This window comes from Alosa pseudoharengus, unplaced genomic scaffold (assembly GCF_046254945.1).
Source record: "Alosa pseudoharengus isolate Yale_2024_CS ecotype anadromous, Long Island Sound unplaced genomic scaffold, YU_APseudo_1.1 YU_APseudo_1.1_scf_6, whole genome shotgun sequence".
Taxonomy (NCBI): Eukaryota; Metazoa; Chordata; class Actinopteri; order Clupeiformes; family Clupeidae; genus Alosa; species Alosa pseudoharengus.
Genome location: NW_027468848.1, coordinates 2,474,665 through 2,486,871, shown reverse-complemented (window position 1 = coordinate 2,486,871; position 12,207 = coordinate 2,474,665). Strand labels below are relative to the sequence as shown.

General features: G+C 38.6%; 1 long non-coding RNA gene across 1 annotated transcript; it reads left to right on the top strand.

The window, feature by feature from the left end:
- The first annotated feature begins 8,542 nt into the window (after nucleotides 1-8,542).
- LOC143106324 (uncharacterized) lies at nucleotides 8,543-11,185 on the top strand. Its single transcript, XR_012983659.1, has 2 exons — nucleotides 8,543-9,201; nucleotides 10,186-11,185. It is a non-coding gene; the product is annotated as an uncharacterized LOC143106324 (long non-coding RNA).
- Nucleotides 11,186-12,207: the final 1,022 nt, after the last annotated feature.

The following is a 12,207-nucleotide window of genomic DNA, read 5'->3' as shown; positions in this document are numbered from 1 at the left end:
AGAAATCATCATAGCGGTGGCTTTCTTAATCTATTTCAATAATTTTACAACGTTTCTAAGACGTTAGTATATTTTTTTTACACTGTAGGAATCACATACTACAACATATATTCATACCAACACGATCAAATTCGTGACTACAGAGTTTTATTTTAGCATGGGTTTCCTCCGTAAAAGAGACCTGCATGTAACTTCACAGCATGCCGTTAAAATCCTTAAATTCACGGACGTGTTTTGCCTTTATTTTTTTGGCAAAAAACGTCGCTCTTAACAGCCACCAGTCTTTGAGAAGACATGAAATATCCACTGGAATTTAGTTTCTTTCTATTACACCTGCCATGGAATCCGTGTTATGTGGCTAAGCTGCTGCCTAGCAGGTAAAACACGTTTAAATGGATATATTTATTTTTATTAGCTAGAAATGACGCCACATGTCTACATCCAATGCTATTTATGCCACTTCAAAAGTTTGTTTAGATCCAGTGATTCTACCGTCATGGAAACGCTACGTCACACTTCGGGACTCTATTCATCACTCATTCTAATGACATCACTCATTTTAATGACATGAGAACTCTTCATTCCCCATGCATCACTCATTCTAATGACATCACTCATTTTAATGACATGAGAACTCTTCATTCCCCATGCATCACTCATTCTAATGACATCACTCATTTTAATGACATCACTCATTCCAATGACATGAGAACTGTTCATTCCCCATGCATCACTCATTCTAATGACATCACTCATTCTGTCAGGATCTGGCCCGGATTGCTGATTTTGTGCCACCCTGGTGGCCATTTTGTGTATTGTCCTGTGTTTGTTTTTGCCTGTTCCCCATGTGCTTTGTGTTACCTGCCTGTCACCTGTCTTTGTCTCCGCCCCATCTCCTTATTTGGTCGGTGCTTCCTGTCTTGTTAGTTTTCCCTCCATTTCTGCCTCCTCACCTGTTTTCTGTTATTGTCTCGTTGGTTTCGTCCAGTCTGTTTCTCTGTTCCTTGTCGGATCGTCTCTTTGTTTCTCCTTGTCTAGCCCAATCATGTTTGTTGTAAGTAAGTCTTTAATTGTTAAGTTTGTGTTAAAATAAATCGTGTTTTGTCCGTAATTCTGCCTGTTGGAGTCTTGCACTTGGGTCCGCCTGCACAACCCTGACACATTCTAATGACATGAGAACTCTTCATTCACCATGCATCACTCATTCTAATTACATGAAAACTCTTCATTCACCCAGAGCCATATAAAGGTAGAGTTGCGACAATGGGTGTTGAAAATTCGTTAAGGTCACGTGGTTCATGTAAACTTCAAATAGTTCCCGGAAGTGATTGACAATGGATTAGAATGCATTAAATAGTACTGTTCAATGATAGACAGAGCCATGATTTTGGGTAATTGACAGTCAATAATTGCATTGATATACAATATTTATAACACTGTGTAATTATTGTGTAAACTATGTAGCTATCCTACCATTACAACAATATTAAACTAGAAAAGCATTTCCTGAAGGAAATACAGTGCATGAAAATGCAAAAAATATGATGTAAAATATCATACAGAGTAAAAACAAACTATATTGGTTGCTAGGTAGATGAGGTTTAATATAGTTAGAGTGACTGAACAGTTAAATAGGTGGATAGTTTATATGGTTAAATTATTTGCTTGGTAGATAAGGTTTAATATAGTTGGAATGATTGAACGGTTAAATAGGTGGATAATACTTAACTTAGTTAACTTAGCTAATGTTTTCATTTTTAGTAGTTATGCTAACTAGCATGTTAGCAATGCTAACATGCTAACTATGTTAACCATGTTACTTAGCTAATCATTTTTACTTAACTTAGTTAACTTACTTAACTTAGCTAATCATTTTTAATAGTTTTGCTAAAAATGCTAACTAGCATGCTAACGTGTTAGCATGCTAACTATGCTAACCATGTGACTTAGCTAACTTAGCTAATCATTTTTAGCAGTTTTGCTAAAATGCTAACTAACATGCTAGCATGCTAACTATGCTAACCATGTGACTTAGCTAACTTAGCTAATCATTTTTAGCAGTTTTGCTAAAAATGCTAACTAGCATGCTAACATGCTAACTATGCTAACCATGTGACTTAGCTAACTTAGCTAATCATTTTTAGCAGTTTTGCTAAAAATGCTAACTAGCATGCTAGCATGCTAACTATGCTAACCATGTGACTTAGCTAACTTAGCTAATCATTTTTAACAGTTTTGCTAAAAATGCTAATTAGCATGCTAACATGCTAGCATGCTAACTATTGTCACTCCCCGATGTGAGTCGCTACCCGATGTGAGTCACGCATGCTCAGATTGATAGGTTTTACAGCATAACGCCAAGGGATCCGACTGAAATCCATAAAATAATTCACTTTTCTGTTTCAAAAACGTTTTAGCTATCTAAGATTGTTTTATTGCTAACGTTAGCAAACGCCATTCAAGTGACAGCCTTTGTTGTGCTTGATTGCTTACTTACTTGCCAGCAGTGAACAAACTTCGTTATGTAGGTCAATTTTATTAATATTACAGAAGTCTCTCGCTAGCAGGCTACTTCAGCCTCTAATCTACAACTGAAATTAGAGATCATGCTGTGAAAATGTGATGCCTTACGCTAAATAATACATTACTGCTGTGTAGGCTAATGTCATTATTCTGTGTCTAACAGCACAGGTAGTCGCAAAGTAGCAAAGTGACGCATGCGCGACTCACATCCGGTAGCGACTCACATCGGGGAGTGACACTATGCTAACCAAGTTACTTAGCTAACTTAGCTAACTAGCTACAGTGGGTAGGAGTCATAGTTGATGACAAGTAACAGTTACAATGGCTGAACAGTTAAAAAGTTCAGTAGTTTAAAGGGTTAAATTGTTTAACAGTGAAATATTGTAGTGAGGACTTTTATTTTGAAACAGTTTTTGGCAGAGGAAGCAGTTGAACAGGATGTGTAGTCTTAATAGGGCTAGTTTGTATGCTTAAAGCCTGAGAATGGCAGTTGAAACAGGTGGCCGAAACACCTGCCACAGGATTCTAATTGCTGTGATGTCATAAAGGGCAATGTTAAGTCAATGGGGAAATTTTGATAGTTTTTAATTAATAGTTTAAAAAGTATAAAAGTTACAAAGCTGAAAAATACATAGCACCCATGTCCTAAGTAAGACCTATTTAACATAGTTTGAATGAAGTTTCTACGTTAAACGGTTGAAGCTGCATTAAGTGCGTTAGAAGAAGAATAAGAAACATAAGAAGCCTAGGAAGAACAGTACAGTGCATTTTCATGCACTGTAATTAAATTCCAGACCTTATATATTAGCCTGCTATTCATGGGTTTCATCAGGTCCCTTTACACAGGTGTATTAATCAAGCACCATGCAGTCTGCATTCATAATCCAGGTGCATGATTGTATACACCTGTGGAAAGGGACCTGATGCAGTCTGCATTCATAATCAAGGTGCATGATTGATTAATACACCTGTGGAAAGGGACCTGATGCAGTCTGCATTGATAATCCAGGTGCATGATTGATTAATACACCTGTGGAAAGGGACCTGATGCAGTCTGCATTGATAATCCAGGTGCATGATTGACACCTGTGTAAAGGGACCTGATGAAACCCATGAATAGCCTACAAGGTGACCTTTTGTCCGCCCTTTTACGTATGTGTCAATTAATTCATTTCTGTACAAAATCAAGATGGGAGATTCTTTAGAAAAAGCAATTGCACCCACCCCATAAGTGTATCTAAATTATCGCTATATAAAACTAGATGTAGTACAAAATATGACCGCCGCTCAGTCCTGTACATCCGTTCCGCGAAAAGAAATTACACTTCAATTTGTCTCCATATTTTACTCCATCCCCCACTCTTGAAACTTTTGTGCTTGTTTGGCATGCCTGAGTGTGTGTGTGCGGCTGCACAGAAAGTAGCCTACTGGTGCTGAAAAGGTGAATAGATTGTAGAATAGCCAAAGAAGATGTAGCATTGTTATAAAACCTTTAAAATCTCTAAACAATCACAAGTAGGGCAGTTCATCACAGTTCATCCATGGCAACTGGATTGATGAAAGGTCACTTACACCTGTAGGCTACATTGTATTAGGGAAAAGCAAAAGGTATCAGCATAATGTTATTTATTTATTTATTTATTTATAAACAAAAACATCTCTGTCAGTTCCATGCCGTTTTCAACAGCTATCAAAAACAAAGGTCATTTTTGGATGGATGGATTTTTTGTGAATGTTTCTTCTTCTACATAAGATTTTAGTCATCTTTAGTTCATGTGATACTTTATTGTCAATATAACTGACATGTCCAAATGGGCCTTGATGAAATGCGTCGCTAGACATACACATTTTAACGGGCCAAAGTTGAAGAGCTGTTGTCCGTTATTGTTCGTGCAAATATAGGCTGATTCATGTTCCCTTGCATTGTGTAACTGAGGTCCATGACTAGTCTGGCTTTTATCAGACCAAGCTCAATCTTTTAAGAAATCAAAAAATAAATAGCGGGCAGATCAGGCTGGGTTCACCCAGCCTAGTCCATAGGCGCCCGATATTGTTTAATTTTCCGATTGAGATATCCACGCTCTGGCTATTCTAAATGCAAAAATGCATCAGGGAGTTAGGCTATGACAAAACTGTAACTAACAAACTAGATCCTAATAGAAAGCTGTTAGCTTCCCTAAGCTACAGGTAGGCTTATAAGGTAGGCCTATTTACAACATAAATTGTCAAAAGGCTATGCTGGCGACACAAATAAAATCTCCTTTGGAAACCAATGGCTTACGCCAATTACAGTATTAAGCGGACTTAAACTGCCATATCGTGGCGAAAAGTTGTAATAAAATTCACGCAGCTCCATGAGTCAAGGCAAGCGCGAATGAAGTAGCCACTTCTAAATGGGACCCACTACACAGTAGCTTAAGGTGTGTTGCTAAAGCAGCCATAATGAAATGAAGGTGTCATTGTTTGGATACTTCACACACACGTGCTTTTTAATTTCACAGACTACAACTACCAAGCTGGAATCAAAGCACATCGATTCCCCTCTCACACCCTGCACGCACTTAAAACAAAATAAACAGGCGTCTCAGTCTCACGCATGTATAGGCAAAACTGTATCAGACCGGTGTAACGTTGGTAAATCTTCCATTGCACAGAATGATTTTTGTAGCACGTGCAACAAATGACAGTCGAAAGATACAATTACAGTGCTGCTATCAATTTGCTTGGTATAACCGCATTTATAGTTTTCTACAAATGCAATCAATCAAATTGGCCTCCATCACTCAACCAACGCTAAAGGTAACATTACCTAGGTCCTTATTGATATTATAAGATTAACGTACCTGCAGTAAAAACCAAGCATGTCCGATAAACATCCTCAGATTTATTTCGGCTTCAAGAAGAAATGGGAATTACATTTCATGTGAACATCGTCCTATCCTTATTAGACGTTCTCTGCGTTAAACTAGTCCTTGTAGGAAGCGTCCATTGTTTTTTCCAACCCACTTTTAACTTCCAACAAAATTACGTCTCACTGCAACGACGCGCCATCTAGTGGACAAACGACTACTTATCGCCAATACTGGAAATGCAGCCATGATGATGATGATGAATATTTATTTTGGCTTTCTTTTAATCCTACTGAATTTGTAATTATGTATCGGCCGTTCTAATACCGATAGTATGTGGGTGCCTGTGTGTGTGTGCATGTGTATATGTGTGCACCGCCATCTACAGGCCAATGAGTGTACAGTCACTAAATGTACACATAACCTAATTTCTTTTAGACCCCCCCATGGATGAAATTCTACGAAACTTGGCATACCCCCAGAAAACGCCAGGTCAATCATACACATAAAATTTGGTGCAGTTCTGAACATCTTAACTGAAGATAGGGGCGATTAAAGCAGAATAATATTGCATTTTCATTTTTTACCGGGGGGGTGCAAATCACAAATGAGTGATTATGGGCCAGGTTGATGTGGGCCCTTGAGACCAACATACCATAAAATATTCTTCATCTCAGTGCCACGGTTCAGGTAGTTATTTAGGAAAAACTGCTTTTTTTGCGGTTCAGGGGACCCAGCACGGGGGGGGGAGTGGCCCCCGGGGACGAAACAAAATTTTTCCGTAAAAGTCTAGTGGGGCTACATACCCACCAAATTTCATGTGCCCCGGTGGTTCGGTGTCCCGGGTATCGTTGACCAAAAATTCAGGAAGTAGATGACAGAAAAAAAAAAAAAAAAAAACTTTGACAATCCCTATAAATGACCTCGTACAGTGACTCGAAAAGCTGTACAGTATTTTTGAGACTGCGTGTAGCCTACAAAAGCGCATGGAGCTCCTGTGAAATTTTGATTTTGCAACGAGAAACTAACACAGCTTAACTTGTTTGAGTTTTCTATCCCGCGTTTCCTCTGGTAGTCAGTGATCTGAGCTAATGAGCGAATTACCTGTAGCCAAGCCTAGCCTATCTTCGCGGGAGAATAAAAAAAGTTAAAAAGTTTTTAAACATCTCCAGTGTAATGGTGGGCATGCTTAACCATAGCATTACCTATTCAGTAACCCCATGGTAATGCGAGTGATCATAATAAAATATAAAACGTGACATGTAAGTCCTTCGATAAATAACCAGGCTATGAACTCATAAACATGAACAGCATTTTGTCATCGTTTGTCATTCACCGTGCTGTGAACAGCATTAAGATGCTAAAGAGCTTGAGATTCAAACAGGTGAGCACCTGGGAATGGTTGTGCATCGTGTCAGAAAATAGCAATTTGATCAGTGATCATGCATCATCAGCGCAAGCTTGGTTTGAAACTTTCTGGGGATGGGGATTTTACAGATCCTTCATCACTGGGCTAGTGTGTGTTAATATGACCGTGCTGATGCTAACAGCTGCAGCTCCCTCAATTCTAGGTTCTCTCATGCATAGGCTAGCTTTTGCCAATGAAAATGAATGCAAAATAATAAAAAAAAAACAGTCCTGCTCCTAACTGAAGAAACGTTTACGTTACCAACAATGTTAACAACAAACTCAGTTTCACTGCTGCAAGTAGGCCTACAAAGTTGGCTGAAAATATGCTTCGCCATAACGAACCAGATAGCTTTGTGATAAAGTCTTACCTTTTATGTTTAGTCCACTGAAAGTTATCCACATATCAAACGATTAAATCCACAGTTATGGAGGAATTGTTTTGGGAAAGCAATTGCACTATATCCCACTTTTGCTGCACTTTTTAAAATTAAACCACTTAAATCTATAGCCTAGATGAGCATTGCGCATAACGTTACAATGTTGACATGATGGTAAAGCTAAATGGCCAAGAAACGTCACATCAGAAAACTTGTAGGCTACAAACGCAAAATTACACTTAATGACCGCTTGTTTGTAGTGTAGCCTAGTGCTGCCTAATTGAAATGGGATAGGCAAGGTTATCTTATATTAGGATATTATGTGTGGCACATTTATTGGGCTTTTAGCCTCTTTTAATTTATTTGATGAGGAACTGATAAAAACTGAGCAGCAGAAAGCTGTCATAGTCGATACATAAATAGTTTATTATTATAATTAGGTCATTAATACTATTACTTCACTACTATTACTGTTGTTACTGTTATTATTATTATTATTATTATTATTATTATTATTATTCGGATGAGCCAATAATGTAAATCTGAGTCTGAAAAGTTGGCTACAAACAGTCTATACTGCTGTAACCGCACTGCTGCCATTATGTAAGGGATAATGTATAGAACGCCGGTCATTGTCGGGATATAGGTCCCGACAGGGCGAACCGGACCCAGACGCGCAGCGGAGGGGTCTTGTTCTGCCCTGAAGGGACCTATCTCCCGACAATGACCGGCGTTCTATACATTATCCCGCTTATTACACGGCTACTTACCAAAACGACACAATAAACTCCCCACAATATGACTTTAGCCTACATAGCCTAGGCTATAGCCTATTTGTTACCGTTTCATCATGGCTTTTGCTGAGAAACGTAGTTCGCGACAACACACGCTGAACTTGAATCAAACATTCTTTAGAACACAGCTGATCAACCGTCTGCTTTCACTTTTGAATGAAGTTCCAATCCTTGCGTAGTGATATGAAAGAATTGACTTAGCCTGTTCATTCGCTAGCGCCCCTAGTGGTCGCGCCGCCGATCCCGAACTGATAACATCAAAGTTACAACAAACTAACAACAAAACTAAATAATATATTTTCATAAACAATGTGGCAATACAATAAGAACTAATATTCATACAAACACACACAATTTCAGATGCATAGGTCCTACAGTTCACTAGAAAACAGTTAAAAGAAAAACTGCTCATAATCAATGAATTGTAACCTGACGGTAACGTCTCCCAAACTAATCGTTCATTTAGTCATGTTACAGTTGTCAAAAAAGTTTTTTTTGCCATATAAAATCATTTCATATCTAAAAGATGAAAACACAAGACTGGGTAGATTATCTATTCACATTTGAGTAGTTTATTATCGCACTCACATAATGGTGAAAAACGTGTATTAATTTTCCATATGACGCAATCAACATATTTCCGATCTCGTAGGGGTCATATAAAAACGTTTTTTTCCAAAACCATGGCTATATTACGAAAGCTTAACATGTCCTTTACAATACTATATGGTTTTTATTCACTCAAACACATTGTACTCCTTGTTTTATAACAGTTTCCATGTTTAGCGCAAGTAGCTAAACTACTTCCGCATTTGACACCAGCCCATCTAATGTCATGATTCTTCTAACCATGGTTCCTGACCTGATTGACACCTGTTTTATCCAATAGTACTGGCTTTCAGCTTCAAAATGGTATGACGATTGCCTGACTTCGAAAGACATTGAGGTGTGATTGGTTAGTGCGTAACCAGACTTGTCCCCCTTGCGCCATTGTTCTCTCACGTGCGTTGTTTACATTTGCGCAGATGCGCACAAGTCTTCTTGACGAACCCTGCCTGTGCCAGTCAGGTCTGCATACTTTTCGCAGTATTGGTAGACTTAACCAACAGAATTGAAGAGATTTAACAGGGAACAGGTTTTCAACATGCTTTCTAGCGAGGGAGAAGATGGCAACATGTCTTCTTGATGGCCTAGCTTCCAGCCACCATGGAATCCTATTTGAAGAAAGGCTAATTGGGTCCTGAACATGTAAGTATCTGTAGTTTGATTGCGTACTGAAATGAACATGCATTTAGAGCTTGAATGAGTTTGCATTCAGATATATTTAAGAAATGCCTATATGTAGAATTGCCTATATGTATTGGCTAAAGTTAGCTGTTTGCGAACTACAGTTAGCTAATGCTAGCTAATGTAATGAAAATGGCCTAGGCCAGGTAGCATACTGAAAGAACAAACGTCTGCCTATGGGCTTTTGTTGTTGTTAGAATTTCGATGGTATATTCATTGAGATAAAGTAGGTGATAATTACAAATGAAACATTTGATTTGGAACAACTATTCAAAGTTAGCCTTTGGTCTCTTGAGTTCAGTTTACTCCATTTGAAGACGTAAAACAGGCTTAGCTCATGCAAAAATGTTTCAAACCAGCACGGATATTTTTCTCCTCGAGGTGGATAGACTAATGTAGTGGTAGTAAAAATGTGTAGGTTACTGTCTCTGCACATGAGCAAAATGATAATAAAGGACTTAGCAAAGGTGTATTGTGTGGAGAGAGTATTTGCTGCAGCTGCTATGTTTTAATTAATCTAATTAGCGTCGCGATCGTGCAGCAAAAAAGTAAGTAGGTCCTGTATGGAACTGATTATTTGCAGGGAAACTCGCCTATAGCCTGGCTAATTCTAATAATCAGCCTTCCACAACAGTCTAAGACCTTGCAGTTTATGATGTTACATTAACTAATTTTGTAATCTTCGATTTAATATCTTGTATGATAATATGCATGTTGTCGTGCAGATGACCTGTGTATAACTGTCAATCATTAGTAAAGTACATGTATTCCTCATGCTGACATAATAGGACAGGGAAATTTAGTCCAGCTTGTGTTTTGTTCTACAATATCAATGCCAAGTCAAATGCATGCTTATGTGTAAACATGCTATGTATGCATCTAATATGTAGGTTAGCCTATGGATTGTTTCCTGTATGTTTATCTTTTGCCACTTTTTCATTTCAGAGTGAACCACACCTGTCCCTGTCTCATCCCAGTCTCTCCCATCACTCAACGTGGCTGCAGAGGACCCTCTGTATACAGCTCACCCTTCCTTCCCTGTGTCCCTCCTATTGCCTTCTTCAGCTGAAGGGCCTCCAGTTGATCAGCACCCCACAGCTCTGTCCTGTCAGGTGATGCAGGCCTTCCACGAGCTACATGGGCAAGGCACACCACCAGCACTATGCAGAGCAGCCGCACCACCACAACTGCGTGCAACACCGCACGTAGCTGCTGCTTCTGTACCTGACTTAGCAGACAGATGGCATGGAGTTCAGGTGGATCTCCTGAAGTTGTACAGCACATTACTAGCTTAGTAATTGTTCTGGCTAATAGAACTCGGATGTGAACATTTTGTTTTTGTTATTCGGAAGACCGGGACAAATGTGAGGAAACCTCACAAACAAGTGCAAATCCACTGCAAGTGTCAACATCACAAGAGCTTACAGTAGAATACATTACTGCATTGCTAAATGATTTAGAAGTAACTAAACATTCATTTGGATAGGTTTTGGGTATATTTTGGAGTGGGTTAGGACCATCATTTAGATTCCCATAAGAAAATGCCTCACATTACCCAGAAATTAAGTCAGGATGGTTTGCTGTAGGATATAATGCATGGAAAAACTAGACACACTTGATATTCAGTGATTGATGTGTTGTTTTGTATTTGGTGATTTTGGATAAGCTATGAGACACTTGGAAACGCCTAAACATACCATATGAAATCTGCTCTGTAACACCTGTAAACCTTTACCTATGATGTTCAAAATTTACACACCTACTACCATGATGTTGTTGAATCATGAAGTGCAGTTTTTAATTTCCTAAGACTCTCATAACCAGTTCCACACTACAATAAACAAACAAAACAGTAGGCGTTTTGTATTTTTTGTATTTTTTTTTGCTTTTGCAGCTGTAAAATTGAACACAGAATTAACTTAATAAAATACTGAATATGTTTGAAGTTGATGGCCCAGGTGTCCTCTTTACTTTAATCCATTATTATTATTATGCAATTTGTAGAGCCATAGATATTTAAGTTTAAAATGAAACCATCCAATATAGGCGGAAATTGCCCATTTATGCCTACTGCACCAACAGGTTAGAAGCACAACGCCCATTTTCCTTGACATCGGTCTGTTATACTTAGCAACGGTCTGTTATTCAGAATTAGCAGACCGCCGAACGTTGGAAAGGCCCATTCAAGTGAATGGAGCATTCTGCAGCACTATGAAGAGCCGTGTAATAATAATTGTTAACTTCCGGGAACTCTTTGAGGCTTCCATGAGCCGCCATTGTTGGAAAAAAATGGAACATTAGCGTCAATGGAGTTGTCGCAACTCTACCTTTATATGGCTCTGCATTCACCATGTATCACTCATTCTAATGACATCACTCATTCTAATTACATGAAAACTCTTCATTCACCATGCATCACTCATTGTAATGACATGAGAACTCTATATGAGAACTCTACATGAGAACTCTACATGAGAACTCTTCATTCACCATGCATCACTCATTCTAATGGAACCTTTACATTTATAACTAATTGGCTTGTGGTCCTGAGTAGGTTACCATATGGCCTCCATCACTTCTTACCATATGGCCTCAATCACTTCTTACCATATGGCCTCCATCACTTCTTACCATATGGACTCTATCACTTCTTGAGATGAAGAACTCACCGGCCACATTCCAAATGCTGATAGATCATTTTTGGTTTGATGTGTGAAATAGATATGATGGTTTCGATTATTCTCAATGAATTGTGTATTTTATGTGACTACTTACATGTTATGTGAATTATTATCTTTTTATGTGCACCTTGGAGGTGGCGATGGTAGTGGAGTCAGTCTGAGGTAGTGTGTGTGTGTGTGTGTGTGTGTGTGTTTGTGTAATGTGTGTGTGTGTGTGTACTGATATGGATCTTTTTGGGGGTTTTTGGTCTTTTCTGTACATGTCATGTTGTGTGTGTGTGTGTTT